A 25,314-nucleotide genomic window follows, 5' to 3' on the forward strand; every position below is an offset into this window, starting at 1 on the left:
ATGTTATACTTACCTGCTCATTCTTGGTGAGATAAGAAAGGCAAAAAGAGGTACAGAAAGAAAATATGGCGGAATCACCCTCAGTTTAACCCTGTGGCACATGCGTGTGTGTTTGGAGAAGTGATGGGGGGATGTGAGTGCAGACTCAGGTGAAACTGGGGGCATTTCTGGGCAAGGGAAAGGAGCCTTGTTGGGTAGTAACTGGAAGAAGGATGCATAGCAGCCAAAGTAGGCCTTTAAATGCAGATTTGAAGGAAATATTGTCATTTATTTATTTTAAAAAATATATTTTAGCCGAAGCCGGTTTGGTTCAGTGGTAGGGCGTCGGTCTGTGGACTGAAAGGTCCCGGGTTCGATTCCGGTCAAGGGCATGTACATTGGTTGTGGGCACATCCCCAGTAGGGGGTGTGCAAGAGGCAGCTGGTCGATGTTTCTCTCAAAGACGTTTCTAGCTCTCTCTCTCTCTTCCTCTCTGTAAAAAATCAATAAAATATATATTGGATCAATAAAATATATCTCTTTCTAAAATCAAATTATATATATATATATAATTTGATTTTAGAAAGAGAGAGAGAGGGATAGACAGATCAATCAGTTGCCTCCTGCATGCCCCCTTTGGGGACTGAGACTGCAACCTGGGCATAGGTCCTAGTCGGGAATTGAACCTGCAAACTCTTGGTTCATGGGTTGACATTCAATCACTGACCCACACCAGCTAGGTACATTGTCGTTTATTAAACAGTCAGACAGTGTTGGCTGGCAGTGGCTTTCCATTGAGAAGCTGTGTGGTTTTATCAATTTGGAAGCACTCAGAGGAGCACAGTAACAATGCCAGGATGCAGTTTTTAGACTTGACTGAGAAGAGAAAATAGCTACTGTATTTGTCTTAAACCATATGTGCTGCTGAAAGGCAAATAAATAATTCTGACTGAAATACAGACTAATAAAGGTCTACATGGTCATAAAATACTTTGAGTGGCTACTTCAGTAAGTGGCAGGCTGCACTGTGGACATGAGTATGTGCAGATCCACCCAAGACTGCTAGGAATGCGTAAGACGTGCTTGGTGTGGAGCAAAGTTCAGGGAAGCATCCCTGAAATCTGTGGTTTTGGCTTCCAAAAAATGTGAAGAGGCATATTTACTGCAGGGACTTGGCTGCAGTGAGGACCCAAGTTTTCACTTTCTTGGGCAACATTTACCCAGATGCTCACGTAGCAAATGCCTCGTTCTGGAGCACAGACCTGCTTATTGAATTAAGCAAGTTGGTTTCGGATCCATTCCGATTTACTAGATGGTTAACGCTGAAACTCTTTTCTGAGTAAATAGATTTCAGTGCAGGAGTTCTGGCAGAAAGTGCAGTGATAAATAGTCTAAGAAATCCAGATGACTTGGGGAAAGGACATCTGGTAGAAATGTGTATCATTAAACTTCTCAATGTGGTTTTAAACGAGGCTTGGCTTTAGAGGGAAACATTTTGTTTATCTACCTTGACGAACACAAAGATGCCTTCTGGCAGAACATTTGGTGAGCGCCGAGAGGTTTAATTTAGTTCCATAATGTTGAGTCAGATAGGTTTCCAGGGACCATTGCTAAAATGTATACCTAACAGAATTCTTAAGAAAATTTAGGCTTTAATCTACTTTGAACTGAGAAGGATTCGATGTGGTTGACCTTTGGGTATGTGGATTGACTGTGGAGGGCTCCCCCCAGACACCCTGGTAAACAACAAACAAACAAACAAAAAAATTCAAGAGCTAAATATGTTTCCTGTGAAAACCATAAGGGTCCTCGAGGGAACATGTATTTTGCTTCTGATTGATGACAGGAATGAGTTGAATGAATCAGTGGACAGGAGAGAGGAACTCTCTGGTGAAAACCACAGATCCGTGACCCAGAAAACATATGTGGTAAGCAAACTTAATTTCTCAAGGGCTGTCTTCTTAGGGAAGAGACATTTTTTGAAAAGCCAATTTAAACTTAAGGCCTAACCTGAAAGAGATTTGTTTTAAAACTTTTAAAAATTGATATTTTGCTGTATCATCCATCATGTCAGGTTATACTTACCTGTTCGTTCTTGGTGGGATAAGAAAGGGCCAAAAGAGGTACAGAAAGAAAATGTGGGGGAAATCATCCTCCATTTAAGCATGTGGCACACGCGTGTGTGCTTTGGAGAAGTGATACATGGGGGAGGGGAGTCAGGGTTATTTTTGAGGCATTGTTCAGTGTTTTCTACTAGCTATCAAATATAAACTGTATACCACACACCAGATTGCACTCAGTATGTTTGGCACCAGTAGAATGTTTGGCGGTCCTTTGGGTGAACAGTCGCAGCTTGGAAGGTGTTGAGGCATAGCAGTGTTTTCTAAAGGTGCCAAGGGAAGCCAAGGAGGTTTAAATGGAAACTGAAGGCTGGGTGTGATGCTGGCAGCTATTGCTGGTTAGTAAGAGGTAGAGAACAGTGATTACAGATTGAACCCTCTAATCCAGTGTTTCCCAAACTTTTAACATATGTGTACCCCTTCTATAATTTTCGTAACGCTGAGCACCCCTCGTACTCATGAGAACGTAGAATTAGGCGCAGCTAAGCACGGTGCAGTGCATATCCCCACCAAACTCCGGTGCAACGCGTACCCCCACCAAACTCTTCCCGTACCCCTGGGGGTGCACGGACCACACTTTGGGAAACACTGCAACCCGAACCCAAGGCATAGTCCACACTTTAAAGAGAAACACGTTGCCTATCTGTAGCGCCCATGTCCTTTATTGCTTAATGCCGGACAGTAAAACAAATGACAATATTCCTTGGCATATTAGGAAGAATGGAAATTATTTTTGGTTTGGCTGGAAAAGAGACAACAAGAAAGGGGAGTGTCTAGTAATGAATCCTTTGGATATCATGCTTAAGCATTTGGATTTTACTCCATTGCCAGTTGGGAGCAAATAAAAAGGTTTGTAGGAGGGAGTGACATCATCAAATCTTTGTTTTTTGGTAAATATCATCTGGTAGCAGTTTGGGAGGATGTTGTCACAACTGAAGTCAAAGATGGAAGGGCCCTCGGCCGTGAGAGTGAGGATGGAAATGAGGGATATTTGAGAGACATCCACTTAGGGAGTTAGCAGAAGTTTTCAGAAAGCTTAGCTACACGAAGTATATCCTTCACAATAACTTCTTTATTGGGTTGGCTTTGAAAATCAACCTCAAGTAGAAAAGCTAATTAATTTTATACATACAATTGTTTTATCCACTTTTAAAGGCAGCGAGGTTGGGAGAGTTTTTTCCTTTATGAATAGAAAGTTCATTTTCACTCTAAGATCAAGGTCTTTTCATAAAAGGCACTTGGAGGCTGACCTGCATGTCTAACCCCATGCTTCACTTGGACAGCTTAAGAACACACAACACATATTTGAAGAGTCAACGCCTAGTTAAGTTCCAGCTGTTCTAAGGCTCCACCCAGAAGTTAGTGTCCCCACTTGTACAATTGGGATGACTCTGTTGATAGCTGGGAGAAAACAGAGTGAATGACTAACCTTGGACCAGGGAGAAACTGTGAGGCTTTGTTCCTCTTTAAGCCTGTAAGAATATAAATATCAGGCGGTAAAGTGGTTTATGGACTCTGAAGTCAGAATGCTTGCCTTCAAATCCCAGTCTTCTGCTCCTCCTGGCTGTGGAATCTCAGACAAACCACTTACTACCTCGAAATATCTGTTTCCTGAGAATAGTAATAGTACTATAGCTACTGTAATATGGGAATAGTAATAGTACTAAGTCATAGAGTTACCGTGATGATCACATAAGGAAATCCTCAAAGAGTGTGGTCAGTTCACTATCAGGTAAATAAAGTATGCTCAGCCGAAACCGGTTTAGCTCAATGGATAGAGCGTCGGCTTGGGGACTGAAGGGTCCCGGGTTCGATTCCGAACAAGGGCATGTACCTTGGTTGCGGGCACATCTCCAGTAGGGGGTGTGCAAGAGGCAGCTGATCGATGACTCTCTCTCGTCGATGTTTCTAACTCACTATCTCTCTCCCTTCCTCTCTGTACGAAATCAATAAAATATATTTAAATAAATAAATAAATAAATAAATAAATAAATAAAATAATAAAGTATGCTCAATAATTGCAGCTATTGCCCTGGTGGGTGTGGCTGAGTTGGTTAAGCATCATCCCAGGCTCTGAGAGTCCACGGGTTTGGTTCCCAGTCAGGGCACAGGCTGGAGTCGTGGATTCGATCCCCAGCGGGTGTGTGTAACAGGCAGCCAATTGATGTTTTTCTCTCTCTCTCTAAAATCAATTTTAAAAAACCATATATGGAGGTGGGGTGGGGGTGGGGCATATGTAGGGAGGGGTTTGGGTTGGGAATGGGGGAATAAGGACAATTATGTGAGACCGTAATAAAAACAAACAAACAAACAAACAAATAAATAAATAACAAACAAACAAAAAAACAACCATATATGCCTGCCTTCTGGTTGTTTGAGTTGGGGGACCCCTAATGCCATTGTTATTCCCATATTTGGCCAAGACTGGTGAGAAATTAGAATACTGCATTATATTTCTCTTACTTCTCTCTTTTATTTAATTCCTCCCCCCATCCCCAACCCGGAAATCTACAGCATCTTCCTATTTTTAAAAAATATATATTTTTTTATTGATTTCAGAGAGGAAGGGAGAGGGAGAAACATCAATGATGAGAGAGAATCATAGATTGGTTGCCTCCTGCATGCCCTCCACTGGGGATTAAACCCATAACCCGGGCATGTGCCCTTAGACTGGAATTGAGACCCTTCAGTCCACAGGCTGACACTCTATCCACTGAGCCAAACTGGCTAGGTTACTTCTCTCTTTTAAAAGGGCTATTTACTCACCTTTGATTAAAGGATATTGTTTAATCCTGTCTAGGTAGTTCAGTTCCTTGGAGCTTCGTCCCAGTACTGCACACCAAAGTTGCGGGTTCAATCCTAGGTCAGGGCACATACAAGAATCACTGAATGCATAAATAAGTGAAACAACAAATTGATCTCTCCGTCTCTCAAATCAATAAATAAAAAGGTAATTTCATCTTTAAAAAAATAAATAAAGGATATAGTTTCTGTCGTTATCTCACTCCTCTTCAAATATTATCTAGAGTCTGGGGAAGAATCACCATCATTGAAGATATGTTTCAAAGCCTTGCTTATCGCAACAAGACACCGCCAAATCAGTATTTCCTTGAAAAAGGATTTCTATGTGACAGGTAATTTAGCAGGAAGAATGTGGGCACTGAATGTGAAAACCTTGACTTCTGGAACTTTATTTCATTTCTGGGGCATGACCTGATAGCTACTGGAGATCTCAATTTATATTTTTGATCTTTTCATTCAAACAATCAAAAATTAAAGCGTTAATCCTTTTCAATGGCCTCTGGGCAGTGTTATGACTCCTGAAGAACTGATTTTGGAAGTAGCAGTCACAACAGGGTCCCGAACAGTTCACAAAACATCTCATAGATAGATACCACCATGGCTTAAACATTTTTTAAAGGTTGACTGTGACTATGCTTGTGTAAGTCTAGAATCCTACCATGACCTGAAGTCTCTGCAGTCAGAGATATGCTTCAGAAAAGTCAGGGGCACACAGTGGAAATTTGTGCCTCTATCACAATATACCTTTGTTTTCTATTTCATCACTGCTTGGCACTAAAGATGTTTTGGTTCTCAATCACACATTGCCAGTGACATTTATAGAAGTCTCAGGGCAAGGTATTTCCTTTCTTAAAGAAAGAGAAGGGTCTTGTTTTAAGGAAAAGGAACAATAGTCAAGGAACTTACAGAACATATTGAAGTTGTAGCCAATTCACAAAACAATACTGTTCATCAGTCAAAGAAGGAGTAAGTGAACTTGGTGAGGGGGCGGATGGGAAGTTTGTTTTGATAGCAACAGTAATGTTTATTCAACAGGCCGGGGGGGGGGGGGGGGGGGGGAAGTGGAGGGAGGAGGGAACAGCATCGTTTCTAGAACTCCCATTCATACAAGATTGCGGCTGAAAATAGCCTTGCCTTTTTCTCCCCTAGGAGGAGACAGAAGGGAGTACCGGATGAAATGCGGAAGTGGGAAATAAAGTTAAACCAAGTTGAAAGATACTAATCAAACAATTGGGCCCCAGAATTATCACTGTTATAGTTTAGAAGACAGTCATCATGGACACTTTTACTTATTTTATGGTAATGAAAACAAAGGGAGCAACCTCAGCCCTCCGCTGTGTCATGGTCAGTCTCTGTTGGGACTAGCTTGTTGAGGTCTGCAAAACTGATTTTTGAGAAGACCACTGGAAAACTAAAGCCGTGAAAAAGACAGGAATAAAGAGAGTGCAGGAACTTGAGAGGTGATGGCTTTGTTGGAATGGCTGAAGGAATCAGTGAAAAAGGAAGACTTAAGGAGTCTGAAAGCCATTTTCAGACACTTGAAGATAAGGAAAAAGTAAAGTGTTTATTCTGTGTGTTTTCAACGTTGGAGCTAGGGCCAAAAATGTTGACCTAATAGCCAGGATAATTTTGGCTTATTGGAAGCAAGAGCTGTTCCAATTAGAGAATGTTGAAAACCTACAGCACAACAAACCAAACAGACAGATTGCATTGCGTGGGCTCAGCGGGGGTTCAGGCACTCTGAATGGTGGCTGAATGGGGATACTACAGAAGGCACTGATGCATGTGTGAACGGGACCTTTAACGTAATCCTTTCAGGACCAGAATCTATGACAACAGATATTATTTTTGAGTCCTTATTCTCTATGGATTAGAAAACTGAAGGTGAGGAAAATTAAAGAACTTGCAAAAGCCACTTAGTCGGCAAGTTGGCCTGGTTAGAATTCTTATCCAAATTTCCAAATGCTCAGGTTCTTAACTGTTTCAAGTACCCAAAGCACAGAAATCCTCTCTGATACTGATTTAGAGAATATTTCTGCTGGGTTTACCCCCCCCCTAGAGCTGTCCCTCTGGCTTAAGGTAGAAAAACCTGAAACAAAAATACTAACCACTCTTTCCTTCAAATGAGGATGACTACATAGGAGAAGGCTGAGAATCGTTTAAGAAAGAGAAAGCTGCGTGGTTCTTTCTTCAACCCCTCCTCACCACTCCTTGCCTCCCGGCCTAGCGGAGCCGGCGCTTGAGAAAACAGTTTTGGACGTTGTGCTCCTGTCACACCTGTGTCAGAGGCCCACACTCCCCCCGAATCTCTGCTACCCCTGGGCTGGTTCTGACTCTCCTACTAGAGTCACTGCAAAGTGCGGGAAAGTGAAGAACCAAATTGCCAGACCAGGAACCTACACCAACTTCCATCTTGCCCACAGCAGCTGGGTGCTGAAGATGCTCAGGCACATACGTATTCTTGACTGCTCCGTAGCCGGTTCAAACCCAAGTCTCCTTTTGGTTTCTTGAGATGAACTCTACTGAATGTGAACCTACAGGCCTGCATTTGCCCAGGCACCTCTGCTTTCCTCCCAGAACCCTCTGTGACTTCTTCTTGGCCTTCGAAGGGCAAGGGTACCTTCAAATGGTGTGTGTCCAGGCCCTGGCTTACCACTTCAGGCACAGGACACGATAAGAGTGAAGAAAACGAAAAAAGTGGAAAACAAAACAAAAAATACCACCTTCTAACTCAGTTTCTAGTTTCAGTCAAAGCCCTCAGGACTCTGGATTCATTATGGGAAAAGTGTCCTTTAGGGGTTGGAATGACCCACTGGCACATCTTGAGATTTCCCCCATGTTCTTTAGTCTTTCTTTCTTTAAAAAAAAAAAAAATAAATTAAAAAAAAAAAAAAAATATATATATATATATATATATATATATATATATACACACACACACACACACACACACACCCCATATTTTTCGGACCATAAGACGCACCTTTTTTCCCCCAGAAGTGGGGGAAAAAGTCCCTGCGTCTTATGGTCCAAATATAGCCTATACATATACTGTAAAAAAAAAAGTTTTTTTACTTGCCCGGCTCTGTGTGGTCTCTGTGTGCTTGCCCAGCTCTAAAATGGTTCTAAATGCTGCTGTTTACTTTACAGGGTTGATTACATGTGTTTTTGACTGTGATGTTGGGTTTTAATGCACATAAAATATTTTAGGACACTATTTGTTTCAGAATCTTTTTTTCTTCATTTCCCTTCTCTAAAAACTGGTGCGTCTTATGGTCCTGTGCGTCTTATGGTCCGAAAAATACGGTGTGTGTGTGTGTGTGTGTGTGTGTGTGTGTGTGTGTATTATTGATTTTTTTACAGAGAGGAAGGGAGAGGGATAGAGAGCTAGAAACATTGATGAGAAAGAAACAAGAAACACTGACCAGTTGCCTCCTGCACACTCCTTACCGGGGATGTGCTCGCAACCAATGTACATGCCCTTGACTGGAATCAAACCTGGGACCTTTCAGTCCACAGACTGATGCTCTATCCACTGAGCCAAACCAGTTTTGGCCAGTCTTAGTTTCTTATTAAAATAAAACAAAACAGCCCTGGCCTGGTTAGAGCATCATCCCAATGCACCAAGGTTGTGGGTTCAATCCCAGGTCAGGGCACATACAGTAGGCATCAATAAATGTATAAATGGGTGGAACAACAAGTCGATGCTTCTCTCTCTCTCTCAAATCAATAAATAAAAACTCAAGAACAAAACAAAATGAGCTATTTCATCGCAGAATACTACAGTGGGTAGTTTGTGGTCCATCTCTGAAAATCTCACTCTATACATTCAGGAATTCCTTTACAATTTTCCCAGCAGTGGGAATATTTTCTTGTTAGTTTTCCCCTTGGTCCACCCAAAAGTTCAGATTGCATGACATAGGACCAAGATTAGGGTGAGGGAAGTGAGGTTGGGTCATGCAAATAGTCTGATCCTGACTTCATTGAAGATTTTGATCTATTGTTCAGCATGAACTTCCTTTGCATTAAGTATGATTCCTAAGCATTAGGGCACCTGTGAAAATTTTGCCTTGATCGCCTCACCCTAGTTCTCCACCTGCCATGACGCTTGACCCATTTACATCCATGGGTACTAGGTAGCCCTGTGTGTGGAAAGGACATTGGACCTCAGAAGAGATGGATCTAAGTGTTGGCTCTGAATGTCACTAGCTGGATGACTTTGGATGAGTCATCTTCCTACGTGGGACCCCAGGTGCCTCATCTGGAAAAAACAGGTTGACATGCATTTTTAAGCATTTATGAGAAGCTCAAAGGTGAAATGTCAACGTATTCTAGCTCTTTCACTATCTGTGCCTCCACACAGCACTAAATCCAGTACTTTGCACAGAGTGGGCATTCAAAAAATGTCTTGTATTATTATTATTATTATTATTATTATTATTATTATTATTACTAGTGGCCCATTGCAGGAAGATTCCTGCAATAGGGCTTCCTGCTGTGGTTGCTGCCCTGCCTGCTTTCCTCCCTTCTCCCCTGGCCCTGCCTGCTTTCCTCCCTTCTCTGTCACCCTGCTTGCTTCTCCACAGCTTCGCTCCCTTCTGCAGGCTTGGCTTCTTTCTACACTGTCTTGATGTGTGTAATAATAGAGCAATATGCAAATTAATAATAATAGAGTAACATAATAATAGAGTAATATGCAAATTAACCACCATCTTGGTGGGGTTCATTTGCATACCAGCCCTACACAAGGGCGTGGCGTGTGTAGCAGAGTGATGGTTAATTTGCATATTACTCTGTTATTATGTTAGATTATTTGCACATTGGATCCAAAATATGGACCAAGGTTCAAAACAAAAAGCCTACACAGATTAAAAACATTCTGCACATGAAAACAAAACCTCCCCAACCAAGAATATTGTCCCTCCCTCACTCCTCCCAGAGAAAGGAATGAACTTTAGGTCATGGCTCTATCTAATTCATTTAAGTATGGCTGCCTTTTTTCCCCTCCAGAATATATTCTATTCAAATACTTCAGGTTATGAGCGAATTGGACTTGTGTAATCACTCAGTCCTCTGGGATTTCTTTTCATTTAAAGATACCAGTACCACCCTAATGAGTCACATTTCATAAAATGTAACATCTGTGAGAAAAGGTTATAAACATGCAGCAGTGACCAAAAAACAGCTGCAGAACTGCAGAAGCAACAGAATCTCCACTTTTTAACTTGTTCTTCTTACTGAAGTCTGCATAACTAGAAAGTAGGGGGAGAGAACATTTGTGCACAGAGCTCAAACCCCTTTTATTTTCTTTTCTTCCTTTCTTGACTATCAAAGAAAGGGAGGGAGGGAATAAGAGAGTAAAAGGAGGGAAGGAAGGAGGGAGAAAGGAAGGGAAGAAGGAAGGGAGCAAGAGATACTGCTTCCATGGTGAAACATATGACTGTGTTTTAAGATCTCTTTCCTTTATCTTGAGCTCATTTTACTTTTGCCATCTTTGCCATTTACTTACTCTCTGACCAGAGGTAGAAATTCAAGGGAAGAACCACTTCCGAGACCCCTTCACTATACTATTTTGTAAATTGGTTCTGGACACAGTACGTTTGCAGTAAAAATAAACAAACAAACAAACAAACAAATAAATAAATAAATAATGTTAATTTATTTAATATCTTTGTTCCCTATTTGATATCACACAACCTTGTCTCAGAAATAGAGGTCTGGTGCTTGAGGAAAAGAAAAATGATGTCTAAAGGTCACGAAAGTACGGTGGTTTATAAGACAGAATGGATGCAAGCATATGTCTGTACTGTCCCGATGGCCTCAGTATTCTGAATAAGTCAAAGCCAAGGGTTTCTCCAGGTATTCAAGTCCAAGAAAGTAATCAGAAAAAATCTTGGCGCCTGCACAAGTAATATAATATTCTTTCACTGCAGCACAGTTGCAAGCAGTTTCATTCCTAATAGGACACTTGGAAGGAACTCAGTTACAATCCACTTGATACAATACAATTTCTTTTAAAAAATTCTACTTTTAAAGTTCCTATAGCTTTTCACAGATTTTTCTCTAACAAGGCAAAGCCAGACAACCCATTTCAACCTAAAGCCTGATTCCCCAAAACGGTGCTCAATAACTTGTCTGACTAGTTATTGAAAAGCAAAAAAGCTTGGCAAATCTAAGTTCATCTTTAAAACCACCTAAGAAGAGTCAGATTAATAAACACAGACATCTTGAATTGAAGATACTTTCGTTTAGCCTGCTTTCAAGATAATGTTTTGAAGGTTCTGAAAAGAGAAATTCACAATGGCCACTCTAAGTTTCTAAAAGAAAAATCCAATTCTTTGGTACTGACCTGAAGAATGGGATGGGAAAGCAATGTCCAGAGTGTTCTTTAGAAATTACCTGTCTCTGGCCACTTCAAAAGTCACTTGTGAAGCAACACTTCTACTGAACTCCACACCAGTTACAGCACTAAGCAAATCATCTCCGACAGGTTTTTCTTGCTGATGATATGCTTAAGCAACAGTTACAGGCCCTGAATTATTTTGCTAAAATGGATTTGGTAAACCTATATTAAAGAGATCAGTAATAAGGACTAATGGCTTATTCAGTGCCTTTTATTTTTTTAAAATATATTTTATTGATTTTTTACAGAAAGGAAGGGAGGGAGGGAGGGAGAGAGAGAGAGAGAAAAAGAGAGAGAGAGAGAGAGAGAAAGATTGATGAGCCGAAACCGGTTTGGCTCATTGGATAGAGCGTCATCCTGCGGACTGAAGGGTCCCAGGTTCGATTCCAGTCAAGGGCATGTACCTTGGTTGGGGGTACATTCCTAGTGGGGGGATGTGCAGGAGGCAGCTAATCGATGATTATCTCTTATCGATGTTTCTAACTCTCTATCTCTCTCTTCTTCAAAATCAATAAAATTTTAAAAAGCATATCTTTTGAAAAAAAGAAAAAGAAGGAAACATTGATGACAGAGAAACATCAATCAGCTGCCTCCTGCACACCCCCTATTGGGGATGTGCCCACAACCAAGGTACATGGCCCTGACCAGAATCGAACCTGGGACCCTTCAGTCTGCAGGCCAACACTCTATCCACTAAGCCAAACTGGTTAGACTTATTCAGTACCTTTTAAACATCCATGCATGAGAAGGAAATCAATGTGATTTGCCCAGGAAGCCTGCCAACCAACCATCTTCACTTGGGAATGTACATTACTCCTCATGGAAGGCAAAGGTAAGTGTCTGGTGACCTGTTCTGCCATAAGACATGCTAAATTTCGCCGAGACTGGTTTGGCTCAGTGGATAGAGTGTCGCCTACAGACTGAAAGGTCCTGGATTCGATTCCGGTCAAGGGCATGTACCTTGGTTGCAGGCACATCCCCAGTAGGGGGTGTGCAAGAGGCAGCTGGTCGATATTTCTCTCTCATCGACGTTTCTAACTCTCTATCCCTCTCTGTGTAAAATCAATAAAATATATTAAAAAAAAAAAGACATGCTAAATTTCTGCCCAAATACAAGCTTTCTCCTTGACCATGAATGAGTTCAATGTGAGCTAAGAAAGAGATGTGACAGCTTAAGTCATAATCATAATTATAATCATAATAAAAAGTAAATTTATCTCTAGCTGGTTTTTCTTGGCCCATGGGTCAAAGGTTGGAGGGTTTGATTCCCGTTTAAGGGCAGATACCCTGGGTGCAGGTTCAATCCCCAACCCAATCAGGGCACATGTGGGAGGCAATCAATCAATTGATGTGTTTCTCACTTCAATGTTTCTCTCTCTCTCCCTCCTCCCTCCCTTCCACTTTCTCTAAAAATCAATGGGAAAAAATATCCTCCAGTGAGGATTTAAAGAAAAGTAAATTTCCCTTGAGCTTTTTAATAGAATTGGGGGAGTATTTCTCCAACTGTACTGGAACTGGTAAGACTGCACCTGGAGGTATTGAATTCTTTTCTGGGAATTATACGTTGAGAGGATCAATGATAAACTGGAGCATGTCCAGAAGAAAGGGAACATGATGGAGAGAAAGCTTTAAACTACATCATGTGAGGGGGCAATGGTAAGATATGTACACAGATAATAACTTAATTTTTAAAATAATAAAATAATAAACTACATCATGTGGGGAGCATTGAATGAACTGGTGGAAGCTGAACTGCTTATCTTGGAAAAGAAAGGGCAGGGTAACTTTTTCAAATGTTTCAAGGGCTAGCATAGAGAAGGTGGTTTTATCTGCCAGAGAGTAAAACTAAAGAAGCCTTTAGCTCAATGTAAGGCAAAACTTTCTAAAGATGATAGTTGTTTCACATGGGCATTTATTCATTTAATAAATATTTACTGAGCATCTACTATGTGTTCTAGGCCCTAGAGATATAGTAATGAATAGCAGTGAAAAGAACCCATAGAGTTTTCATTCTCAGACAAAACTGTGTCAGCTCATGGCACATTTCTCATAACTAGAGATGTTTAAAGATAACTATAAATTGAGGATTTTGTAACAGGAAATGAGGAATTAAATATGACTGGGCTTGATGATGTCTAACGCTCTGCCAGCCCTGAAACGCTATGCTGTGGTTACTCTAATGTTATAGTGATAAAGTTTGATGGCTCTCCTGGCTATTGGTCAGGATGTACAGTTCTGTTATGTGGCTTAGCCAGTCTTCTATCAATCAATGCATGTACACAGTGATGCTTCTGCTAAGTTTCTTAGAGAGATTGGGTGGCATGGAGGGTAAAGAGAGAGACACTGTAAAATGTCTTCTCTATGCAATAAACTGAGAAGGAAAACAATTTCCTTCATGTCCAATATTTATCCCCAAAGAGCTGGTTGCCATTTCTGTTATTGTTATTCTTTTTCTTTATGTTTTACTTTCACTATAATTCTTTTAAAAAAATTTTATTTATTGATTGCTAGAAAGGCAGAGGAAGAGAGAGAGAAACATCAATTTGTTGTTCCATCTATTTATACACTCATTGGTAACTTCTTGCATGTGCCCTGACTGGAGGTCAACCCTTGAATCTTGGTACATTGGGATAACACTCCAATTAACAAGTGAACCTAAAAATCAAGTGAATTAAAAATCTGAGGAACAGAATAAACTGGTGAATATAATAGTATCAGGGGCATAGAAAAGGAGTGGACTAATAATTCTCAGGAGGAAAGGAGTATGGGGAGTGCAGAAAGAGAATGGACAAAAATCATACACCTATAGATGAGGACAGTGGGGGGAGGTAAGGGCAGAGGGTGGGGTGGGAAACGGGTAGAAGGGAGAAACTATTGTAATAATCTGAACAATAAAGATTTACTAAATTAAAATAAAATAAAATAATGCCCATAATATTCTTGATCAAGACAGAGAATGACTGATTAGGGTTTCTTCAATCTGGTAATTCTAAGAGGTGTCAAAATGTCCTCTGGAGTGCAGCAGGGCACACTGTTATGTCTCAATAGCATCCAGAGGCTGGTCACATCTTTGGTTTGGGAAGAACAGTCATCTTGAAAACAGGGCCCCTCTGATCTTCAGCTAAATATGGAGCAACTAACAACATAAGAGAATACAACTGGAAGACAGAACTCATCTTAGAATGAAATCATGACCATAATTATGAGATCTTGTGCAGGATTACAAAATGCTTGTAAATATCTCATATCAATCATGTTTGTAGTATTTGTCTCTTCCCTAGTGATTTATAGTAAAGGCCTTAAGTTAAAAATAAATTTGTGGAGCAAAAAGTATGTAAGTTGGGCCCTAGCCAGTTTGGCTAAGTGTCTAGAGCGTCAACCTGCTGACTGAAGGGTCCTGGGTTCGATTCTGGTCAAGGGCATGTACCTCAGTTTCAGGCTCCCAGCCCTGGTTTGGGCCCATGCAGCAGGCAACCAATCGATGTGTCTCTCTCACATCGGTGTTTCTCTCAGTCTCTCCCTCTCCTTCCAATGGAAAAAATATCCTCAGGTAAGGATTAAAAAACAAACAAACAAAAAAGAATATGGAAGTCGGAGAGATTTGTGACCAGAGAAGTGGGTAGGAGACTCAGCTTCTGAGGGAGAGGGGAGTTCCCTGGTCCCCTCCAAGATAAGAAGACAATGGAGGCTGGTTGAAGCCTGCTCTGAGGCTGAATAGAAAGAGACAAGTGGGATTCCCCAACTATACAGTTACTGCAGTCTGCACAACTCCACTCCTCACTATAGTCAAGTATCAAATGAGAGTACAGGAAGATTCTTCCTAAAGATTAAGATAGGAAAGTAATAGCTCAAAAGCTGGGTGGCGTTACATTTCTTACAGTATGGTTATCTAAACATTCTTTAAAAACTCCACTAGCAGTGGGACAGAGGTAAGAGTCATCTTTTTAAATGGACCTGGTATACCTGACCTCGCCAGAAAGGAAGTAAAATCCTTAGTGGCCTGAACTGAAATGGGAGCAAGAATCCAGGGAGACATCAAGGCCACTGGCTGTCCTATGGCCCACGTGGCCTTTCCTTTGTTGTTACCACCATGCAAAGTGCAGAAGGTAAGATGTTGGATCTGGAAACTTCCTGAAATGCTTAGAACCAATAACTCTCCAAGCGTTTGGTGAGGGCTCATGTGCACGTTAGGGTCCCAACTTCAACTCGGCCTTAGCCATCACTTCCTACTTGTGCAGAGCCACAAGTTATCCAGAGATGAGAGGTGAGGGCCTTTTCAGGTCGTAGCAATGCACAGAGTCCTGGACAGGAGCACAACCCTATACATGAATGTGGGCTTCTTTTTAAAAAACATATATATTTTATTGATTTTTTTTACAGAGAGGAAGGAAGAGGAATAGAGAGTTAGAAATATCGATGAGAGAGAGAAACAACCAACGTACATGCGCACAACCAAGGTACATGCCCCTGACCGGAATCGAACCTGGGACCTTTCAGTCCGCAGGCCGACGCTCTACCCACTGAGCCAAACCGGTTTTGGCGAATGTGGCCTTCTTGATTCCAGAGCTTTCCAAAGCCCCTCTGTATGTCTCACCCTCCAATTTTTCTTTTAAAGCTTTTGGTTAGTGTAATGCCTTTCCTCAACTGGTATCCGTCACCTCAGGCAGCTGCGCAGTTAAATAATTGCCCGTAATTATTTTTGACAAACGCTTATGGCTAAAAAGCTTTTCACACTGGTTAAGCTTTGAGTTAGGTCAAATAGAGACAGCCTGCAAGTGAGGTTTTTCAGAGAGCCACCAGACAGGTCTTCTAATAATTCTCCAGAAATGAAGCTTTGATGGAGCTCCAGCCCCTTTCTGTTGTTTTTCCGTGGCTGCCCAGCTGCCGGTCGTCACCTAGAATGCAGGCTGTTAGTTTTAAAGAATATCCCAAAGCAGCCCAGCCAGCATGGCTCAGTGGTTGATTGTTAACCTATGAACCAGGAAGTCATGGTTCGATTTCCGGTCAGGGCACATGCCTGGGTTGTAGGCTCGAACCCCATTGTGCAGGAGGCAGCCGATCAGTGATTCTCTCTCATCATTGATGTTTCTATCTCTCTCCTTTTCTCTCTGAAATATATATATATATTTCCTTCTTCCCTTCCTCCCTCCTTTTTTCCTTCCCTCACTTTTTATCTTTTTAAATTTATTTTTATTTTTAAAATATATATATTTCATTGATTTTTTACAGAGAGGAAGAGAGAGGGAGAGTTAGAAACATCGGTGAGGGAGGATCATCAATCAGCTGCCTCCTGCACACCCCCCACTGGGGATGTGCCCACAACCAAGGTACATGCCTTTGACCGAAATCGAACCCAGGACCCTTCAGTCTGCAGGCCGATGCTCTATCTCCAATGAGCCAAACCGGTTTTGGCCTCCCCTCACTTTTTAAATAAACACTCCTCGATTGTTGCTAACCTGTGGGTAATTTCCAGGGTTCTGAAAAAGCTGATTCTCATTGTTTTGCCAGTTTCTTGTTGCTTTTGTGGAGGAAAGAATTTTTTGAGGCCCTTACTTTGCTATTTCACTGTCACCTCGGTGGGGAGTTTGAATAGGCATACTTTGTGCATCTGGCAACCACTCGGCCCAAGTAGCATGGCATTCTTTAAAAAAATTAGGTTTATGAAATTTAAGAAGAGGAATAAAGCCCACCTAATAGTTAAACTCCTGTGGAAAATGTACATTGTTCTACCACTTCCTTCTTCCAAAACTTGCTTTAACTCTAGAGCCTATAAAAATGAATGAATGAATGAATAAATGAATGAATTCATGGGCCAATAAATCAACTGCATTTGTGGCTCATTAAAACGTCCAGTACAGGGATTTACACAGAAAGGGCACTCGAGGAATGGTGCTGAATCAAAATAGATTGGCTCAAAATAGGCAATTTTTTTCTCTTCTCTATTGTATCTTACCTGCTCATAACATTAAATCTCCAGTTTTCTGTTTATCCCCTATAAAATTATATAATCTTTTATCACGAATACTTCTCACTTAATTTTTATGGGGTATATCTTAGTTTGGCTAGAAAATGAGTCCCGTTATATAGTTTTAACAGTAAATTTTCTCCATACAAGAAGGAAAAAGGAACCAGGAAGGACAGAAGAAAGGAGGAAGGAAAGAAGATATTCTTTCCAGTTGTCAAGGTGGTGGCCACTGACAAAATGCAAAAGTATTTTGACTAATATGCAGCAGAGATATAATTATTTTCCATCAGAAAACTCTTAACTAGCTCAATTGAAGGACAGTAGTTAAAGAAGCCTATTTGGAAATGATCCAAAAAGATTGTTGTGTCTTTCTTAATTTGTTGTAATGAATGAGTCATAATATTTTAAGAGGATTAAAGCTGCTTGTAATGAGAGTGCTACATTTAAAGGACTAAGGAAGCTTTAGGAACAATATAATATGATTGTAATACAATATAATATGATGGGATAAGATAGCGTGATTCTTTCATTTCTTGTTCTTACAAGCAAATTACTAAACAAAATACTAAGTGGCTTTTAATTTTGTTTCATTCTTTGTCAGAAGATGTGAAGATGAAATAGAACCTGGTTACACACACACACACACACACACACACACATTGAGTTAACTCAATTTTGTGCGATAAATTGCTATAATAAATCATTTTATATCCTTACTTCTCTAATGATTCTATTTAATTAATAATGAACATAAAAACAGGACTTCAATTAGTACTCTAGCAAACATAGCCTACATCTTTTAAAATTGGTTTATCTTCATTAAGTACTTAGCATCATCTCAGAAAAGGCAAATGGCATTTTTCTCAGTTCTTATGACATCATTGCATGACTTTCCAATTCAGGAAAAAAACTCTGAAAAGTAGGAAGGTCTTCAAGATGTAAGGCCTGGTCTCTTTAGAAAATCTTTATCACAGAAAAACAAAAATGGGTTATTCCAGATTAAAAGGGTAAAGAAACAAAATCTGAATGTAATATGTAACCATGAATTAGACACTGATTTTTAAAAGCTTTGAAAGATATTTTGAGAATAATTGTGGAAATTTGATAGGAGATGGATATCTTTAAGAACATATTTTTCAGCCCTGGCCAGGTGGCTCTGTTGGTTGGACTATCATCCCCTACATTAAAACATTGCAGGCTCGATCCCTGTCAGGGAGCATACAGGAGACAACAGACAACTGATGGATGTCTCTTTCTCTCTAAGAAAAAAATGTATTTTTCACCTCTGGCTGCGTAGCTTAGTTAAGAGTTTGATCCATGGTTGCACGTACAAGAAGAAAAACAACGAATGCATAAATAAGTGGAATAAGAAAATTGGTATTTTTCTCTCTCTCTATCAAAAATCAATAAACAAACCATTTTAAGTATTTTCTTATGTATGTTAATGATATTGTTTTGTAGAACATTCTTTTTTGGGAAGTGTATGCTAAAGTTTTTAGGGCTGAGTCTACAACTTGCTTTCAAAAGATTCAGAAAAAAAATATTCATATCATAGTTGCAAAGTTGGGAATGTATAACCTGATTTTTATTATGAAATATAGTGAATATAAATATGTTTCCTCCTTTAAGGAAAAACTATTGCCCTAAGTCCTGGGAGAACACTCAAGAGATAGCCTCCAGCTAGCAGCTCTCATGGGACAGCTGCTATTACATATAGTGCCCCCACCCTTGTCCAAGCTCATGCCCTTCAAAGATTATTGAAATGGAAGTACGAGGCCTCGTCATTTTGGCCCAACTGGAGACAATTCCGATGGGTCAACTTTAGCTTTAGAATCGGCTATGGCTGTCAGTCCTACCTTGCAGCTCAATTTCTCCCCCCTGCCCAGTTGTTCCCCACCCACCCACCTTCCTTTCACACATAGGTATGGTTCTTAAGGGCACAATCTAATAAATATTTGATCATTAAACTCTGTCCCAGAGTCTTCTAGGATATCTCAACCTGTAACACGGATGGACACCAAATAACCTTCAAATGAGGAATTTTTTTTTTTTTTAAGTTCTGTTTCCCTAAAAATCGCCAATGTCACAATGAAAGGCTGGGGAAATGTTCCAGATTAAACTAAAGAGACATGACAGCTAAAAGCAACATATGGTGCTGGACTGCATCCTGTACTGAAGACAAATTAAATGCCCAACGAGCATTATTGGATTAGCTGACAAATTGGACTATGGATTGTGGTTTAGATAAACAATATTGAATCAATTTTAAATTTCCCATAATTGATAAGTGTACATGGCTATGTAAAAGAATGCCCTTGTTTTTTTTAAAAAAAAATAGACACTGAAATATATAGGGGGAAAAGGCATGATATTTTCAACTTCCTCTGAAATGGTTTTGAAAAACTTCATACAGAGAGAATATAAAAAAGCAAATGGGGCAAAATTTTAACAAGTAGAGAGTCTACGTGGAGGGGATAGGAGAGAATTCTTTGTATTTTACTTGTAACTTTTCTGTCATCTTGAAATTATTTTCAAAGAAATATATATATTTATACTTTGCATATAAAGAGTTATATATCAACCAGATAGAGCAAAATGTTAACAACTGATCTAGACGATAGGAACATGGTTGTTCTCTGCACTATTCTTTCAACATCTATGAATGTTTGAATTTGCTCATAAAAAAAGTTGGGGGATTGGGGGGAGACAGCCATAGGGACCAGGATGTTTGTTATGCAAGACTATACCCTCTGGAGCACTATGTCTTTATTTCAAGTTGCTGTCCCACGTTTAATGGTTACTCTGTCTGTGATTAACTGAGAGACCACAGATTAGCATATCAATTAGACTCTTCAAGTTTCCCCCTCTAGAAAGTAGCCCTCTTTAAGTCATTAATTATTTACTTCCTCATTATAAGAAACCCAATTAGATGTACAGTGTAAACTCTAAGTGCCAACACTTTCTTTTTATTTTCTGCTGCATCCTTCGTTGCTAGAACAATTCCCAGAACATGGAATGTGCTCAATAAATATCTATTAAAACAACAAGTGGGGAAATAAAATAAATAACACGCGGGAAACAGCTAAAATAAATATGATTTGGGTATAAGTTAATAATTTTTTCCTACTAAACATCAACTCCTACCATGATGACCAAAATCAAATTTGACTTTTTGCTTGCTTTCTCTTCCTGACTGCAAATTGGGAGAATATGAATCCTAGATTATTTTAGCAGTCAAGTTGTTAATTTGGATGGACCCGAGCCAGAAAGTAGCTGGAAATAGCACTGCTGGGCTCCAGGAGGGAGCGGCAGAGAGCTTTGTGAAGGCAAGCCCTTCAGGGCACTTAGGTATAGAGTGACCTTGAGGAGAGAGGAGCCAGGGGCTGGGAGGAGAAGTCTCGCCACACAGGGCCAAGCTAACTTGAAACCAGGAGAACCCAGGCTCTCCCACACTTGAAGAAAAGAGATCATAAGGCTATAGGAAGCCATGTGTCAGAAAGCACCGCTTATTTATTAGCCAAGTGTCAATACTCACTAGAGGGGCCTGCAAATGAGTCCAGCTGCAGGAGACGGTGAGGCAGGAGTCAGAATGCAGAAATCAGAATTGGAGCAAGAACCCAGAGGAACCTAAATAGATGTGGAAATACGGTGCATTAGTTTTGACCTAATGGGTGTGTGTGTTAACCACAAACTAGCAGCCTTCCTAGGATCACGACCTCCTGGCAAACACTGGGGGCTTGCCGATGGTGCTGGTGGCTGCTAAGTCTCAGTCCTAATGGCAAGTGTCATCCTAAGACACACTCTGCTGTCATTTCAGGCCATCCTTTGCATTCTACCTTTTCACACTCATTACTTCCACTTCCAGCTCACAATCAGAGAAAGCTGAACAAAGCATAACCAAGAGGCCTTCAGATTTTTTTTTAGAATACATTTTTTATTGATTTCAGAGGGGAGAGAGATAAAAACATCAATGATGAGAGAGCTGCCTCCTGCACACTTCCGCCTCCACACTGCCCCAGTGGGACCCAGTCTGCAACCTGAGCATGTGCCCAAGACAGGTATCAAACCTGGGACCCTTCAGGCCGATGCTCTATCCACTGAGCCAAACCGGCCAGGACCTGAGGCCTTCAATTTTTCATGTTTATCCTCTTGTCTGGCCTTGCCTCATTTTCTTTTTTTAAAATATATTTTTATTGATTTCAGACAGGAAGAGAGGGAAAAGGAGATAGAAACACCAATGATGAGAGAGAATCATTGATCAGCTGCCTCCTGCATGCCCCACACTGGGGATTGAGCCCGCAACCAGACATGTGCCCTTAATCGGAATCGAACCCAGGACCCTTCCATCTGCCAGCTGAAGCTCTACCCACTGAGCCAAACCGGCCAGGGCTCGCCTCATTTTCAAACCTAGAGAGCTGCTTGCTCCCTAGGCAACTTTTATTTAAAATAATTTATTTGGATTTATAATTACTTATTTTGCATGGACTAATAAAAATATTATCTTTTTAACTAACACACCCAACAAACATGTGACGTGTTTTTAAGGTGGCATCTTAAACTGCTTACAAAGGACCACACTGCCCAACCTCTTGACACATTGTAGTGAAACATTAGAACTAAAGTCAGTGCCGTGGTCTTCCACTGTAAGACATGATTTATGATATGCAGGTGCTCTGCGAAATATGATTAATGGTTGGGTTTTATTTCAGATATTTTCTCTGTTTATAGTGAGAGTACTATATAGTGTTTCTCCATGTTCTTCTCAGAATTATTTCATTAATACTCAGCTGTTGGCCTGTACGAAGGGCTGGCATCTAAGAGAACTTCACTACAGATGCCACCCGTGTGTGCCAATAGCTAAGTTGATGGGTGGGGAGCGGTATTATCCCAAAAGCAGACTGAGATAGTACAGGAAAGCAGAAGCAGTGAAACATTAACTTCCATGGGTTCATCTAAAACTTTGCCATAAGAAATTCTGGAAAGAAGCTACTCTTACTTTCAGTATGAAATTTGTGAGTTTTGGTTTGGTGTTTTTTTTTGTTGTTTTTTTTTTGTTTTTGTTTTTCTACTGAATTACATATGCAGAGAGATAACTATTTCCCCCTTATTTTTTAGGGTCTGTCAGTCAATGTTGTGAGGCACGTCACAATGTGCAAAAAGACCCCTGGGGGCCCTGGCTGGTGTGTCTTTACAAGCGCTCTCTTCCGGTCATTGTCTCTGAGGCATTTTATAGTTGCATACGTGTTAGACAACGTGTATTTCTGCACATAACCTTTGTCCGCAGAAATACAAATGAATCGTATCTAGTAGAACACAATTCATTATTGCCCTGTGAGTATCCGCCAATTTTGCAAACTGTTAATAAATTCACTTCCACATTCCCGAGGGCCTATATACACAGTGAGAGACTTTGAATTCTCCTTTTAATCCGTGTAATGTTTCTACTGCTTCTCTCATTTACTAATGAGTTCATTAAAACCTCTGGAACATATTAATTTCGTATTTGCATGAGTCATGATTTACCTGTTTAAAATTCTCTTTTGTTAACAGGGGGAAAAAACTGAGGACCAATAAATAAGCAAGATTAATGCAGTTGTTTTGTATAGTTACAATATTTAACACATTACTCAAATATATTCAGCTCTCCTTCTCTCTTTCTCTCTCTCTCCAGTTAGACCAAGGCCACTTTAATGCCTGCTGCAGCTTCTCAAACAGAGGAAGGGAGCTAAACCAGTGTTCTAGCCAGCCCCAAACAACAAAATAATTGGTTAGATGTGGTGCTTTGCCCCAGTGCAACTTGAGAACACAGAATGCCTTCCTTGGCCCGAGGAATACTATCTGCCTCAGCACCGTGGGATCAAGAGAATTCCCAGCAGCCCCAAAGTTGCAGTTGTATCTAATCTGTGACCGTCCTTGCCTCATCTCTCCCGTGGGATATCTAAATATTTCCAGGGTGTTTATGTAGACGGGAGGCTTACTTCGACAGAGCCCTCTGCAGCCCGGCTCCTTTCTCCTCTGCCGCCTGGTCTCTGCAGTTGTTCGGCCTCCCTCTTTCCCACCAGTCCCTGCTCACCAGAGTGTTTGGATGTGAGTGATCACAAGCAGTATTTTACAGCAGTTAAGGACTAGAGCCCTGGAGTCAGGCAGACCTTGCTTTCTAATTGCAGTGCCATTTTTTTTCACCTGTGTGGCCTCGGGAAATGAGTTAAAAGCTCCAAGCGTCAATTTCTCCATCTGTAAAATAGGGATAATAGTATCTACTTTATTGGGCAGCTGCGACGATGAAATGAGGCAATTAAGTGAAGCTCCAGGCTTGATACAGTCATCGGTTACCACGGCAATTTCCATCTCTGTCTCCTATTTCCTGTTTTGATTCCATTTGTTGTGTTCCTCTCGCTCCCATTTTCTTACTCAGAGGTTCACAGCTTTTCCCCTCCAGCCAAGAGAGATACCACCAGGTTTCTGGCGCCCCAAAGAAGGGGCCTTTGGCCTGCTTGGTATTTGACATGGAAGGAATCTGAGAAGCATGGAGACGGCCTTTTTGATTTGCCAGAAGCAGGTGATAAAGCCGCCTGGGAGAGGAGCCTCTCCCATAGCCAGAGGGAAGGAGTGTCCTCAGCTCAGACGCCAGAGGGGCCAGGAATCTGAGCAAACAGGCCTTGCTGCATTTCCCCCGCATGCTACCCTCAGCCCAGAAGCCTTCTGTCCCACCACATTTTCCCCTGACTCTCCACTTTTCATCAAACACTCACAAAAACACTCACCTTTAACTGTTTCTTCAGGGCTTATGTATTCCCGAATGTTTGAGCACTTGCACGGGCTACACCCATCCATCATAATGGCCCCCAACTGCCCTACATGGGGCAGAGGAGGGCAGTTGGGGGCCATGATAAAGTCCTCTGTGGGAAGGCCCCCAGGTCATTTATCATTAATATTTATAAAATTTTTAAAAATATATATTTTATTGATTTTTTTTTTTTTTTACAGAGAGGAAGAGAGAGGGATAGAGAGTTAGAAACATAGATCAACTGCCTCCTGCACAGCCCCTATTGAGGATGTGCCTGCAACCAAGGTATATGCCCTTGACTGGAATCGAACCTGGGACCTTTCAGTCCAGGAAGATGCTCTATCCACTGAGCCAAACCGGTTTCGGCCATTTACCACTCATATTAATTGTGTGTGCTTTTCTGCTTTTTAAATAAAAATTAATATAAGCTTTATACATAATTGTATTTGTTTTATGTAATTTATACATGTTTGATTATTTGTAGTTAATGTAAATAAATAAAAATTAATTCTGTTAACCTGCCTTTTGCTACAGGGGCTCTGGCTAAGAATTTAGAAGGAGAGGAGGAAGAGATTTCCAATAAATCAAAGGCAGTGGTCATATGTACTGCATCATTTATTATTATTATTATTATTATTATTATTATTATTGATTTAGTTTTTCCATCCAGGATCTGGGGAGACAACCCATCAGCAACCATTGGCAGTGCCTGGCTCAGATTAAGGCCTGAAGAAGTGTGAGATGCTGTTGTCTCACTCTATCAGTCTTTTTATTAGGATGGATTATGAAATAATTCACATCACTAACATATGACTGTTGAAAGGTAGCAAATTCTTGGGCTTCTAGCTAATTTAATGACCAATGGCTCTAGGCAGAGAGCTCGTTTGATGATATTATTTGTGATTACTTCAGATAGCATTTTGGATTTATGTTTCATCCTAAGAGAAAAAAAACACCGGCTGAAAAGATAACACAGTAAACAGCAAACCAGTGGTTTCCTGCGGTTACGGTAACGCTGCCCTGCGCCCATTGCTTCCTATCCCATCGCAGGACATTCTGATCCTGTGATAATGTTCTACAAAAGGAGTTTATTTGTTTTTGTATCGAATGATTTGTGTCAATGATTTCATTTCTGGTGAGGAAGATCAGTTCAACGTGCCTGGGCTCCTGACTGTTCTCTCCCTGTCAGCTCACCAGCTAGCCAGAGAACACATCAATTGTCTGCCTTAGCAAGAAAAACACCAGCTCTTCCAAATAA

The 25,314-nt window shown here is 40.8% G+C and overlaps 1 protein-coding gene across 6 annotated transcripts in view; it reads right to left on the reverse strand.

The window, feature by feature from the left end:
- Positions 1 to 25,314, reverse strand: part of CMKLR2 (chemerin chemokine-like receptor 2) — a 52,118-nt gene that overhangs the window by 11,102 nt on the left and 15,702 nt on the right. Inside the window, exons 2-4 of one of the 6 annotated variants that reach the window (XM_084892920.1) lie at positions 23,453 to 23,503; positions 20,805 to 20,896; positions 4,866 to 4,958 (exon numbers count right to left, since the gene is read on the reverse strand). The exons of 1 other annotated variant lie outside the window; for it this stretch is intronic. The gene's annotated coding sequence lies outside the window, so the exon portion shown is untranslated. Of the gene's footprint in view, positions 1 to 4,865; positions 4,959 to 20,804; positions 20,897 to 23,247; positions 23,416 to 23,452; positions 23,504 to 25,314 lie in introns of those variants that run through there. 4 more of the 6 variants (XM_084892921.1, XM_084892919.1, XM_084892923.1 and 1 more) reach the window with 4 other exon arrangements.

The sequence above is a fragment of the Pipistrellus hanaki genome, assembly GCF_964339955.1.
Source record: "Pipistrellus hanaki genome assembly, chromosome: 8".
NCBI lineage: Eukaryota > Metazoa > Chordata > Mammalia > Chiroptera > Vespertilionidae > Pipistrellus > Pipistrellus hanaki.